General features: G+C 40.7%; 1 long non-coding RNA gene across 1 annotated transcript; it reads right to left on the reverse strand.

Moving 5' to 3' along the window:
• Window positions 1-3,795: 3,795 nt before the first annotated feature.
• On the reverse strand, window positions 3,796-11,603 carry LOC129620575 (uncharacterized). The gene is made up of 3 exons (XR_008698566.1): window positions 11,307-11,603; window positions 6,778-6,886; window positions 3,796-3,848 (listed from the first exon to the last, which is right to left on the reverse strand). It is a non-coding gene; the product is annotated as an uncharacterized LOC129620575 (long non-coding RNA).
• Window positions 11,604-12,447: the final 844 nt, after the last annotated feature.

Genomic DNA, 12,447 nt, shown 5'->3' on the forward strand with positions numbered 1-12,447 from the left:
TTTAAAGAACTTTTAAAATTTAAATTTTCTTAAAAGCTTTGTGAGGTCTTTGTTTTCATTGTTGTTCTCTTTCTCTCTCTTTTTTTTTTTTTTTGGCTTTGTCTAGTTTTACCAGAATTTCCCATACAAATGTATAGGATGACCTTGTAAAAGGAACTCCAGCACTAGGGAGAGGGAGCTGCTGAAACATCTCATCAGTTTATGGTAGGGTCTCAGTGCCTTCTTCTGTGGCTTTTGAGCAGGTTGAAATCACCAGGGTAGCATTAAAAAAGACAGATGCTTTGGTACCCCTGCCAGAGAGTCTGATTTAGGCTTGAGTGTAACCAGGACATCAGTATCTTGAAGATCTTTCCACGTGATCTAAAGTGCAGCCAAGGTTGAGAACTCCTGTTTTCACGTACTATCGCATACATATTATGTAAACACAAATCACCTGGGTTTCTAGTTAAAATGCAGATTTGAATTCACTAGGTCTGGGGTAGGGTTTAAGAGTCTGTTTTGCTAACAAGCTCCCAGGTGATATAGATGCTGCTGGTCTGAAGACAGTACTTTGAGAAAGATGGACTAGAGATCTCTGAGGTCCTATTGAGCTATTATTCTACCAAGTTGCTGGATTTCATGCTTTTAAATATCACTCAGTTAGGACTCAAACAACTCTGATTATTATGGTATAATTAGTTGATGGACTGTTATGCAGCCTTGAAAAGTTATGATTATATAGTAATAATGAAGGAATGTTTTTGTCATAATGGAAATGAAAAAAATATGGCAGATTAAAATTTTATATGCTCACAAACATGTCAAACAAATAAAAATTGCATCATTATCATAATGTGGTCCTTCCCACTAAAACATTCTGTTTCTCTGTGAAAATATCATCTTCATGTCTGTTGAATAACTCAGGGAGCATCTCAAATTGTTAAGTAGTCATGTGAGACAGGAGAATGATGACTCAGGAAAGTACAAGGATAAATTCATGTGTAATCTCACCAGGTAATTAGCTATCTATGTGACCCTGGGCACATTGCTTAAATGCAGTGAGGCTTCATTTTTATCTTTTGTAAAATGGGTATTAATAGGAAAACCTACTTCATGGAGTATCATGAAGATGAAATGAGACAGCAGGCACTCAATAAGTGATGACTCATGTCTAAGCGTCTTGATTTGCTCATCAGGGAATGGGAGAGTAGACTAGAAAATCTCTAAGATTCCTCAAACTCTGACTTGTGAGAGTGGAGAACTTTACTTTGGGAAGATTTATAGAAACAAGATTACTTGGAATTGCTCTGGATATCCAATAAGTTCTTATAGTTTTTAGCACTGTACTAGGCTGCACAGACAAAAAGTGAATAACTTGGAGGAGCTCACAGTGAAACAATTCAATACAATATGATGTATGCCCTAACAGAGGCATATACAAAGTGCTTTGAGCATCTCAAAGTGGATGTAGAAGAGACGATGATAACGTAGGTCTTAAAAGGCAGAGGGAGGAAAAAGCATTCAAGCAGAGAGAGGCATATGTTCAAAGACTTGGAGGCATGAGAGAAGATTGTATGTCTGGCGTGGCTGGAGTGTATATGGGTGGGGTGGGGGTTGGGATATAAAGATGAAACCTGGATTAAGACAGTTTATGGAGCACACTTTTAGCTACAGTGAAGACTTTGTGTCTTACTCTTTGAACTAGAAAGTAATATAGTCAGATTTCTGATTTTAAAATGAACTCTGCATTGAGGGAGATGATCTTGAAAAATGGAGGCAGGTGGGAGAGTATGACAATAATCCAGGCAAAGGTGGCAAAAAAAAACACAAAAAGGCATTTTAGGCAGATTGAAAGGCCTTAATAGTTGCTTGCAGCGCTGGTGTGGGCAGGAAATGAGAAGAATTCAAAGATACCTGTGACCCAGATAGAAAATCATAAGGGCAAGGTTGGTGTGAAAAGTGCTACAGCAGACATGTTTAGTTGGAGAATCCAGGAAGACAATGCAGATTTGTGGACATGTGTCCCTCTAAGACTGGAGGAAGAGAGATTACAGAATCTGTGTGCCGATGGTGAAGTGATGGGTGCATCAATGTTTGTTTCTGGAAACATCATCCATGTTAGAGGTTTCCACAGCAGCCTGTCTCCAGTGTGAGCCAAGGATACCCTCACAAGCGTCAGCGCACCCAGTGCTGGGCTGTTTGCTGAGACAGAATCAGCAGGATGAGAGATGAGCATTTATATCTCAACAAGTCTCTCTTTGCTCTAAGAAAAAGAGCTCTTTAAAAACTGATGAAATCTATAAGCACAGTACCATCCAATAGAAATACAAAGTGAGCTAGTAGGTAGTCTTGGTCTTTCTAGTGACTATGTTAAAAATTATAAAAATAAGCAGGTAAGATTAATTATTTTTATTTAATGGGATACATACAAATATTATAATTTCAACATTAATCAATACAATAGTTATTAGTGAAATATTTTACATTCTTTTTATAACTCTACATCTTCAAAATCTAGTAAGGATTTTTCTTGAGTTATTTATTTCTTTATTTATGCCCATGCTGGGTCTTCATTGCTACATGGGCTTTTCTCTAGTTGCAGCCAGAGCAGGGGCTACTCTGTAGTTGTGGTGTGCGAGGTTTTCATTGTGGTGACTTCTCTTGTTGCTGAGCATGCTCTAGGGCACAACGGCTTCAGTAGTTGTGGCATGTGGGCTCAGCAGTTGTAGCTCCCAGGCTCTAGAGCACAGGCTTGATAGTTGTGATGCATGGGCTTAGTTGCTCTGTGGTGTGTGGGATCTTCCCCGACCAGGGATCAAACCTATGTCTCCTGCATTGATAGGTGGATTCTTTACCAATGAGCCACTAGGGAGGCCCTCCAGTAGGGATCTGAACACAGCACATTTCAATTGAAGCTGTAATATATCAGGGACTCAAAAGCTATGCAGTAGTGGCTACTGCATTAGACTGTGTAATTAAAAATACCTCCCACTCCTTTGCTCTGAAAAAAATACATAACATGAATTTTTTCTAGAATTTCTAAGGATGCTTATATCTCCTGAAGCATATCTATATTTGATTAAGAACTCATGTTTTTCAGGTCTTTGGGCTTTTTGAGACTGATTCTGAAAATAGATGGCTTTCTTCAATATTGTAAGGTTGATTTTAAATATTCTAGTCATGTAGAATCGGAGAAGGCAATGGCAACCCACTCCAGTACTCTTGCCTGGAGAATCCCATGGATGGAGGAGCCTGGTAGGCTGCAGTCCATGGGGTCGCTAAGAGTTGAGCACGACTGAGCGACTTCACTTTCACTTTTCACTTTCATGCATTGGAGAAGGAAATGGCAACCCACTCCAGTACTCTTGCCTGGAGAATCCCAGGGATAGAGGAGCCTAGTGGGCTGCCGTCTATGGGGTCGCACAGAGTTGGACACGACTGAAGCGACTTAGCAGCAGGAGCAGCAGCAGTCATGTAGAATATAAAGAAAGGTACAGTGAAAAGTGAAAGTGAAAGTCGCTCAGTAATGTCTGACTCTTTGTGACCCCATGGACTATACAGTCCATAGAAGTTTCCAGGCCAGAATATTGGAATGGGTAGCCTTTCCCTTCTCCAGGGGATCTTCCCAACCCAAGGATTGAACCCAGGTCTCCCACATTGCAGGCAGATTCTTTACCAACTGAGCCACAGGGGAAGCCAGTACAGAGTGATAAGAATTCATTCTTGCACATTAGAAAGGATTAGACAAAGCTTTTTGTTTTACAGTTCTATAGTGGACTATCTACTCTAAAAGGTGGTTTTTCATTTTCACAGGACACACTGTTGGTTACAGTCTTGACTTATTAACTCCGTGCATACTGTTTTCTAGGCTGGACAGAAACAAAAGGTTAAATGCAACATTTTCTAGGTGGATCATTTAAACACGCTTTTTAATTCAGTGAATTTAAAAAATTGGTTTAGGTGGTTTTCTTTCCACTCGTCATGGTTATAGACATATCTCAGAGAAATGGCCTGAGACATCGCTCCTTTTCCAAACTCCTATGTACCATTGCTTTAAAGCAACACTCTTATAAAGAAGACTTCTTTCTGAGTCTCAGGCAGAAGTATTTTTAGAGAAATCATCACGTTGTATTTGAAAGAATGACCTTTCCTGTAATTGGCCTGTTGGGAAGATTTGGTTGTGGTCTCACATAATTACAGACCCGTGCCAACGGTCTGAGGGCCATCAGTGTATTTCCAAGGCCTCTAAATCAAGGGTATTTGGTTAATTGCTCACAGGTGTTTTCCTGTGCTTATGAATACACACAGTCTATGAATTTTACAAAACTTGGCAGAAGGAAGGGCCATGCAGCCAAGGAGTTTCTTAGATTTACTCAGCTAATTAATCAGGCAGGGTAGGGATTTGGCTATTCTGTTGAGGGAGCTAAGCGTTCGGAGTCTGACTGAGGAGTAACCTGTACTTTTGAAGGAGAGTTTAAGAGGAAAACAAAAGAAAATAGGAAAACTTCAGTAAGCGGCTGCCGGCAGGAGCTCAGCATGGTGACGCACCCTGCTCTGGCAGTTTTGCACAGCAGGGTCAGCTCTGCCTCTGCAAAGAAATGGTGCTGGCTTCTAAAATAAAGCGACTGTGTCAGGGTGTGAATTTTAACTTCTAAAACTGTATCTAAAGTACAAGCCACTGTGTTGACTCTTCTTTCTTCTGGTTACCCAAGATCATTATTGCTTGGGCAATGGCCTTGAAAAGTGTGGAAATTCTGAGCAGAGGATTCCTATATCATATTTGTTTAGAAATTCATCCTGAACAAGTAAATATGACAGTATTCTGTGGCATAATGTGAAATCCAAAAGAATGTCTCAATGATTTCTGTAAGTCCTTTCCATGACAGCCATTCATGGGAAAAAAGTGTGGGGGCCTGGTTGGATGAAATTCATCTCCAGCCAGCCAGACCACATCATTCTGCCAAAGAAACTAGATAGAGACTAGTTTTGCAATTCACTTCAACAATCATAGGTGAATTCCTACAAAAAAGCTAGGAAAGCCCGATACTGATGTTAACAAAGATGAAAAGGACATGGTTTCTGTCCTCAAGGCAGTTACATTTGAGGGGAAAGGAGAGAAAAATGTTTCAGAGGGTCAATTGAATGGAAGAATCTTTATCCAGCGAGTGAATCTGGGACCCTCTTGTGGAGGGTGTAGCAACTATGTCCAATTATGAAAGATTAGTAAGAGTACAGCTGAGAAAGTTTGGTATTCAGGGAGAATATTACAATAAAACAAAGAACGCACCTCATACCAGAATGGTCAGAATGCCCATCATCAAAAAATCTACAAACAAAAAATGTTGGAGAGGGTATGGAGACCCTCTTACACTGTTGGTGGGAATGCAAATTAAGACAGTCACTATGGAGAACAGAATGGAGATTCCTTAAAAAGCTAGGATTAAAACTACCATATGACTTAATAATCCCACTACTGAGCATATACCCTCAGGAAACCATAATTGAAAGACACATGTCCCCACTGTTCATTGTAGCACTATTTACAATAGCTAGGACATGAAAACAACCTAGATGGCCATTCACAAATGAATGGATAAAGAAGTCGTGGTACATATACACAATGAAATACTATTCAGTCATAAAAAGAAATGAATTTGACTCAGTTCTAGTAAGGTGGATGAACCTAGAGCCTATTACACAGAGTGAAGTAAATAAGAAAGAGAAAGACAAATTTCATATATTAACATATATATATGAAATCTATAAAGATGGTGCTGAGGAACCTATTTGCAGGGCAGCAATGGAGACTCACACATAGGGAACAGACTTGTGGACACGGCAGGGAGGGGAGGAGAAGGTGGGACAAATTGAGAGAGAAGCACTGAAACATACACATTGCCATATGTAAAATTAGATATCCAATGGAAATTTACTGTATGACACAGGGAGCTCAAATCTGGTGCTCTGTGATAACCTAGAGGATCGGGTGGGAGGTGGGAGGGAGGTTCAGGAGGGAGGAGACATATGTATGCCTATGGCTGATTCATGTTCATATATGGCAGAAGTCAACAAAATATTATAAAGCAATCATCCTCCAAGTAAAAATTAATTAATTAAAGACTACAAAGAACTTAGTGGAGAGTGGATAGATGTGAGGTTGGAAACAGAGATGACAAGCTCCATGGATACTTTTTCTAAGATGAGCTGGACTTAATCTTGCTTATAATCTGGAGGGGAAGAGATTAGAGATACAAGCAGGTCTTGGAAGTTCTTGGAAGATACGGGTATAAAGGACATAGTTGTCCTGAAGTAGAGGGGTGGCTCAACTACTAAGACCAGAGAGAAAGACAGCAGGGTGGAGATGCATGTAGAAAAGCTTATGAGCAGATAAGGAATTTGAGATGTTGGTGCTTTACTGCCTCAATTTTCTGATGAAATTGGAAAGTTCTCTTCTTTAAAGCAATGGTTCTAATCCTTGGCTGTACACTGGAATCATCTGGGGACCTTTAAAAGCAAAACTGATGCTTGAATCCCCTGCCAGAGAGTCTAATATAATTGGCCTGAGATGCAGTGTAGGCACCAGGATTTTTAAAAGGTCCAGGGGTGATTTTTTTTTTTTTCCAGGGGTGATTTTAATGGGTTGCCAAAATTGAGAACTCCTGGCTTAGACTAGAGTAAGGGGGCCAAGGAATGTAGTGAAGAGGTCTAGAAAAGCTGTTAAGGTCTGGAAAAGGGAGTTGAGGAGAAGCAAAATAATTGTGAGGCAACTTTAAGGCCAGGTGAAACATAATATCTTACCTTGTGAGAGTCCCAATCTTCACCGGCTGATTTCTTCCCCCAGTGGCAGAGTTATGCTAGCCATTAGGCTGGTTGTGGGGCTGGTCCTGAGGTGGGCTTTACACAGGCTCTGGGCAACAAAGAAAGGGATCAGGTCATTTTCTGTAGTATAGGATGGGCTTGGGGGAAAGTGAGGCAGGGAACGGCCCAGCCCAATTCCACCATAATCCTCTATTTCTACTAGTTGACATTCTTATGAGCAGGAATTTGGACCAAAAAATTAAAACCAAGTAAACAACTCCATTGGGAGAAGCCAGGGGACCAGACACTCCAACACATATATAACTAATTGCTGAATAACCTAGAGGTGAGTGTACACACTGACTATGTATGCAATTGCATGTCAGGAACTCATTTCATGCCCATCATTCTTTGAAAATCACCTTTCATGCCCATGAAATAAAAAGTCAGGATGTGGGTGCTGGTGGGTAAGGCTCTCCCATTTGTCATAGAAAGCTTATCCCAGGTCACAGGAGAGCTGTGTGCCAGCCCCCTTATTTCCCCTGGGGATGAGCAGCATTGCTCTCACGAGGGCAGTGACCTATTATTGAACCGTTTTGCATGTACACAGTGAATCATTGTTCTGGCAGAATTCCCCGCTCTCCACACACATTTTTACCTACCTTTGGAATGTGGGAACACTGACCATGTATATAATAGCCTGGCAGAAAAGTGGCTCTGTCAGATGTTTTCCTACTAAACAGCCGGAGGGGAAGCCAGGAACAGGAGAAGGGATGGGAAGAGGGAGGGTAGAGAGAGCCAGGGCAAGAGATATAGAAAGAAAGAAATTTCAAGAGGAACCAGAAATCATGCTCCCTGCAGTGTTTCTCACCATAGGAACACACTGACTGGGTAAAACTCAATGTCAGCAAGATAACCAACATGATTATGTATGTAGAAAGCATTTACCATAATGTGCATATGTATATATTTAAGATCCTGGGCAAGTTACCTAACATCTAGTTTCTCAAAAAAGGAATATTACCTACCTAACACAGTTGTTATAGGGATTAAATGAGTTAATATTATTGGAACATTCCTGGAATACTGTAAAAGAGCAAAAAATTGCAATCATTGCTGTTGTTATTATTTTCTATGTATTAGGCAGCTCTGAACTTGAGGACACTGTTACCCTTCCTAAGTTATTTTTTTCTTTAAATCTATTTTACTATCTGTAAAAGGGGGATAAAATCATCTGGTTAATAGGTACATAAATTTAAGGGGATTAGAACACGTATGCCCCTAAAACTAAAATAAAACATGCAGTGTACAAATTCATTACAACGACAATTCATTTATCCACAAGTAGTTATTAAACATTTATTATATGTCTGCACTGAGCCAGGACATGCATGGTGTCTGCCCACATAGGGCTTATAATCAGCAGGAGAAGCTAGACTTTACATACAATAGAATAATAAAATGTATATTATATTATAAATGTAAAACTTTATAATTGTGATAAGGTTTTGAAAGAAAAACCAGTTGTTTTGTTTGAGCATTACAACAGGAACTGCATTAGTTTGGGTATAAAACTTTTCTGAGTATGATATTTAGTTAAGACATGCTTGATAAAGAAAGTAGATAGAGGTGGGGGTGGAGGGGAGCAGGAAGAAATGCCCCCATCAGTTTACCACCAAAAAAGGACCAAAGGCAGCTAGGGTTTAAGGAGCCAAGTAGCAAGAGATCTAGGCCTACATTAAGGAATTTGAAATAAGAGCACAACTTGCTCCTGTTTTTTTTTTTCCAAAGGTCACCCTCATTGTTTTGAGGAGAACAGATTGGAGAGAGAAGAGGGTGGAGGAGAGAAACCAGGTTGGGGAAAAGAAATGATGGTGGCCTGGGAAAGCTGGAGTAGATGGAAATGAGGAGCAGCATAGGCAGAGTCAAAACATATTGTGGAGGTGAAATTGGCAGGACTTGGTGATAGACTGAGTGTGAAGGGCGAGGGCTGAGAGGTGCCGAGAATGGCTACCAGATTTCTACCCTGAGATGTTGAGAAGATGGCACAGCCAGCGATGGAAATGAGGAAGTCTCCTGCAGGAACAGGTTTGGTGGGGAATATGATTAGTACCTGTCATTTGTTTTCAAAATCATTTCATTGAAATGCAAATTATTTTAATCCATTGCAATCAGTAAAGAATTATTATAGTACAATTATTAACATGTTTTTAGAAGTTGTAATATAAATATTATAACTTTTAGTATATAAAGTTGTAATATTAAGGAAATCTGGATGATTCTTGGACTCCATTTGTATAAAGAACTTCAAGTAATTAGTTGTGAGGTAAAAAATAGAATCAATCATCTGGTGACTTAGTACCCCTTGACTATTGTTCTGGTATCATTTAAACTTAACGATTATAGCTCTGCAAATAAAACCAAAATTTCTCATGACAGGAGTTCTGTGCTAAAACCTCCTAGCCTTGATAATTTAGAAAATGAAGAGTCTTCTTATATTTATATTAAAAGATGAATATTCATAATATCAACATGAAAGCTGGGCAAAATGAAGGAGCCTTTAAATTTCATCTATGCACATGAGTCCAAGGCTCAACAAGTGAAAAACAGTAACAGTATCTCTTCCATAAGCTGTAGCTGTAAGTGACTGTTTATTAAATCACAGTTGAGCTTTGAGGTACAAGGAGGAAAAGAAGGAGGAGGAAGAGAAAAGAAAGAGAAAAATAAGGAAGATAAGTAGGAGGGGAGGGAGAGGGAGAAATGAAGGATGGTAGTAAATAAGGAGAGAGAGAGGGAGGAAGGAAGAAAGAAGGAATGAAGGAAGGAAAGAAAATGAAGGAGGGGAAAGGAATGAATGAAAAAAAGAAGAGAAAATGCCAACTTTTACTTCTAATGAATCTGAGGCCAATACATAAAGGAAAAAATACCAGGAAGAGTTGTCATAAATATGACAAGAAAGATTTCTTCCCCAATACTCCATAAAACAAACCTCCCTACCATCCACCACCTTCAGTAACTACTCTTAAAGTACCAATGACAGATGGAGAGTCAGAGAATATTCCAGACTCAGAGCATAAAGGTTTACAGCTAAAGGACAATTTATGACTGGAACTTAGGACACACTTCAGTCCAGATGTTTTGGGAGTTTATAGTTTCCAACAGCTGGTCCCCTTACCTACCAACATTACACCATCGACTTTGTATACTTTTTGGAATATCTGAAATTTCTCATCAGCTGGATTCCACATGTTCTCTTCAGGGATGTAACATTACTCCATGAAAACAAGTTAAAAGGTGAAAAGAAAGATGAACTTGAGAAAAATAGATCAAGCTTTTGCTTATGACAGCCGTACTTAATTTGCCCTAGAAGATAAGCAGATATTTTCCCTGTAGTCAACAGTGTTGTCTATGCCCTTTTCACTTTCAGGGGTGACTGGTGATCAGGCAGATTAATTCACCTTTACGAGCCTCAGGTCCATCGTTGTAAAACAAAGTGACTGAACGAAATGGGCTCCATGAGATCTCTTCCAGGTCTGTCCTTCAACTTTGACTAGCCTTCCTGGGAGCACTGTGTTTAAACCTCATGGGAATTGGCTTGCCTTCTCTGTGGAGGTCATCCAAGCCTGATTTCCACTTAGCTTGTCCTGTGACTTCTAGTTTTAAGTTGGCCTGGGAATTTCTCCTCTAAAATTTACAACTGGATGAAATAAATCCATCAAGGGCGGCTAATTAGAATGAATATCACTGCCAGCACTAACTTATGAAGGAAGTTCTGTGAGGATAAAGGGAAATGATTCTCCCCAGACACAAGGAAAGTTCCACTGATCTGGCACAAGGGTGGGGATCGGGTGCCAGGACGTGGGGCAGAGGGGTGATCACTAGGTCATTTTTCCCTGAGAAAGGCACGATTCCAAAGAGGACAGGGATAAAAGAGGCCCTGTGTCCTTATATTTAGGATGCAGTTAAACTTCAGCAGTCAGATATTTGTCTGGACCCCTGAAGGCAGGGCTTCCGGAGCCAGGAGCAAAGAACCATCATCTTTACTTCCAGGGATGTCACCCTTCCCAGGAAGTCTTGCCCACATCACCAGCCTTTCTCAGGCTGAATTTCTCCAGCGTGCTGAGCAGTGACTGTGCAGCCTCAGCAGACTCCAACAAGACAAGGTAAGACATAGACTCAGGCCACTTCCACTCCCATCAGCCTCAGCTATTTTCCAAAGGCTCCCACTGAACATGAGTGACCACAGCTGCTATGGGCCAACGGCCACAAGCCATGTCTCCGACATGTTGTTGTTGGTTTTTACTTTCCCAGAGACAATTCCCAAGTAAGAGGCAGTAAATTCAGGGAGAAGCAGGATCTGGGCCAACTGACTTGCCAGTTTGCTGATAGAATCAACTTTGCTGCAATGGGGCTTTCACATCGCCACATTCCAGTGCTATAGTATAATTACTTTAAACACAGAGTGGCATCTAACCACACCACTGTTTACGTGCCCAAATCAGCACTCAGAGGACACTTTTTGCTGTTACCTCGACATTGCATGTGACTTTGGCAGAGAAAATAAGCCTGATTTTTTGTGCTTGACGTCTGATTCAGAGGCTCTGAAGTGGTGTCTTGGATCCGGTAGCCTGCCCACCACAGAGTTGTGCTGTCCTCCTCACTGGTTCAGCCTGCAAACCAGCTCCATGTGGGGGTGGAGCTTTCCTGCCTGGCTTTCCTGCATGTCTTTCTCTAATAGTGACAACTGACACAGCGTGACCCACCAAGGCCATGCTATTTCCGGATAACACTTCCTTAACTCCACCAGTACATTCAGATGCAGTGTTTCACCCAAGGGCCAGACACCCAGCTGATCTTTTTAACTAGGCCTGACTGTCTTACTGCTCCACCCTGTAGGTTGCTGAACACGGGTGGATCTTCATGAAAGCATAACAGAGAACTAAAGCTACTGGATTAGATAGTATTACTTACAGATTCTTGGATATCTAAATGAAAGAGGGCTTACACATCTTTGACAAATTTGTTGAAGTCTTAATTTATATAATACCAAAGCAATGGCTTTTAAGAAGATAGAAAATACACAATAGGAACCTTCCTTACAACTCACAATAAGTAGGTCAATGTGATTGTCGTTGCTAAGTTGTGTCCGACCATTTTGCAATTGTGTCTGACCCTTTTGCAACTCCATGGACTGTAGCCCACCAGGATCCCATATCCATGGTATTTCCCAGGCAAGAATACTGAAATAAGTTGTCATTTCCTTCTCCATGGGGTCTTCCCGAATCAGGGATCCAACCAACATCTGCATTGCAGGAGGTTCTTTACCTCTGAGCCCTGGGAAGCCCAGGTTAATGTGATTACCCCCACTTTGAGATTGGAAAACAGATATTCTACCAGACCTACTTGGGGCAGAAAGGCGATGATGATGCTAAAGTTAGAATTGAAAGCCCCAACCCGGGACCAGTTTATGTGGTCACAGACGTATCCAACATAAATCGGGTGACCATACACTTTATCAGGCAAACCAGGACTGTTTTTTTCAGAATGAAAAGGAAGTTATCAAAATTTTAAAAATGGACCCATGTCTTATACCACTCACAGAAATTAACTTGAAATGTTAATATCATTAAGATCTAAAACCTGGAACTTCCTAGAAGAAAACATAGGAGC

Source organism: Bubalus kerabau, chromosome 10 (assembly GCF_029407905.1).
Source record: "Bubalus kerabau isolate K-KA32 ecotype Philippines breed swamp buffalo chromosome 10, PCC_UOA_SB_1v2, whole genome shotgun sequence".
Lineage (NCBI taxonomy): Eukaryota > Metazoa > Chordata > Mammalia > Artiodactyla > Bovidae > Bubalus > Bubalus kerabau.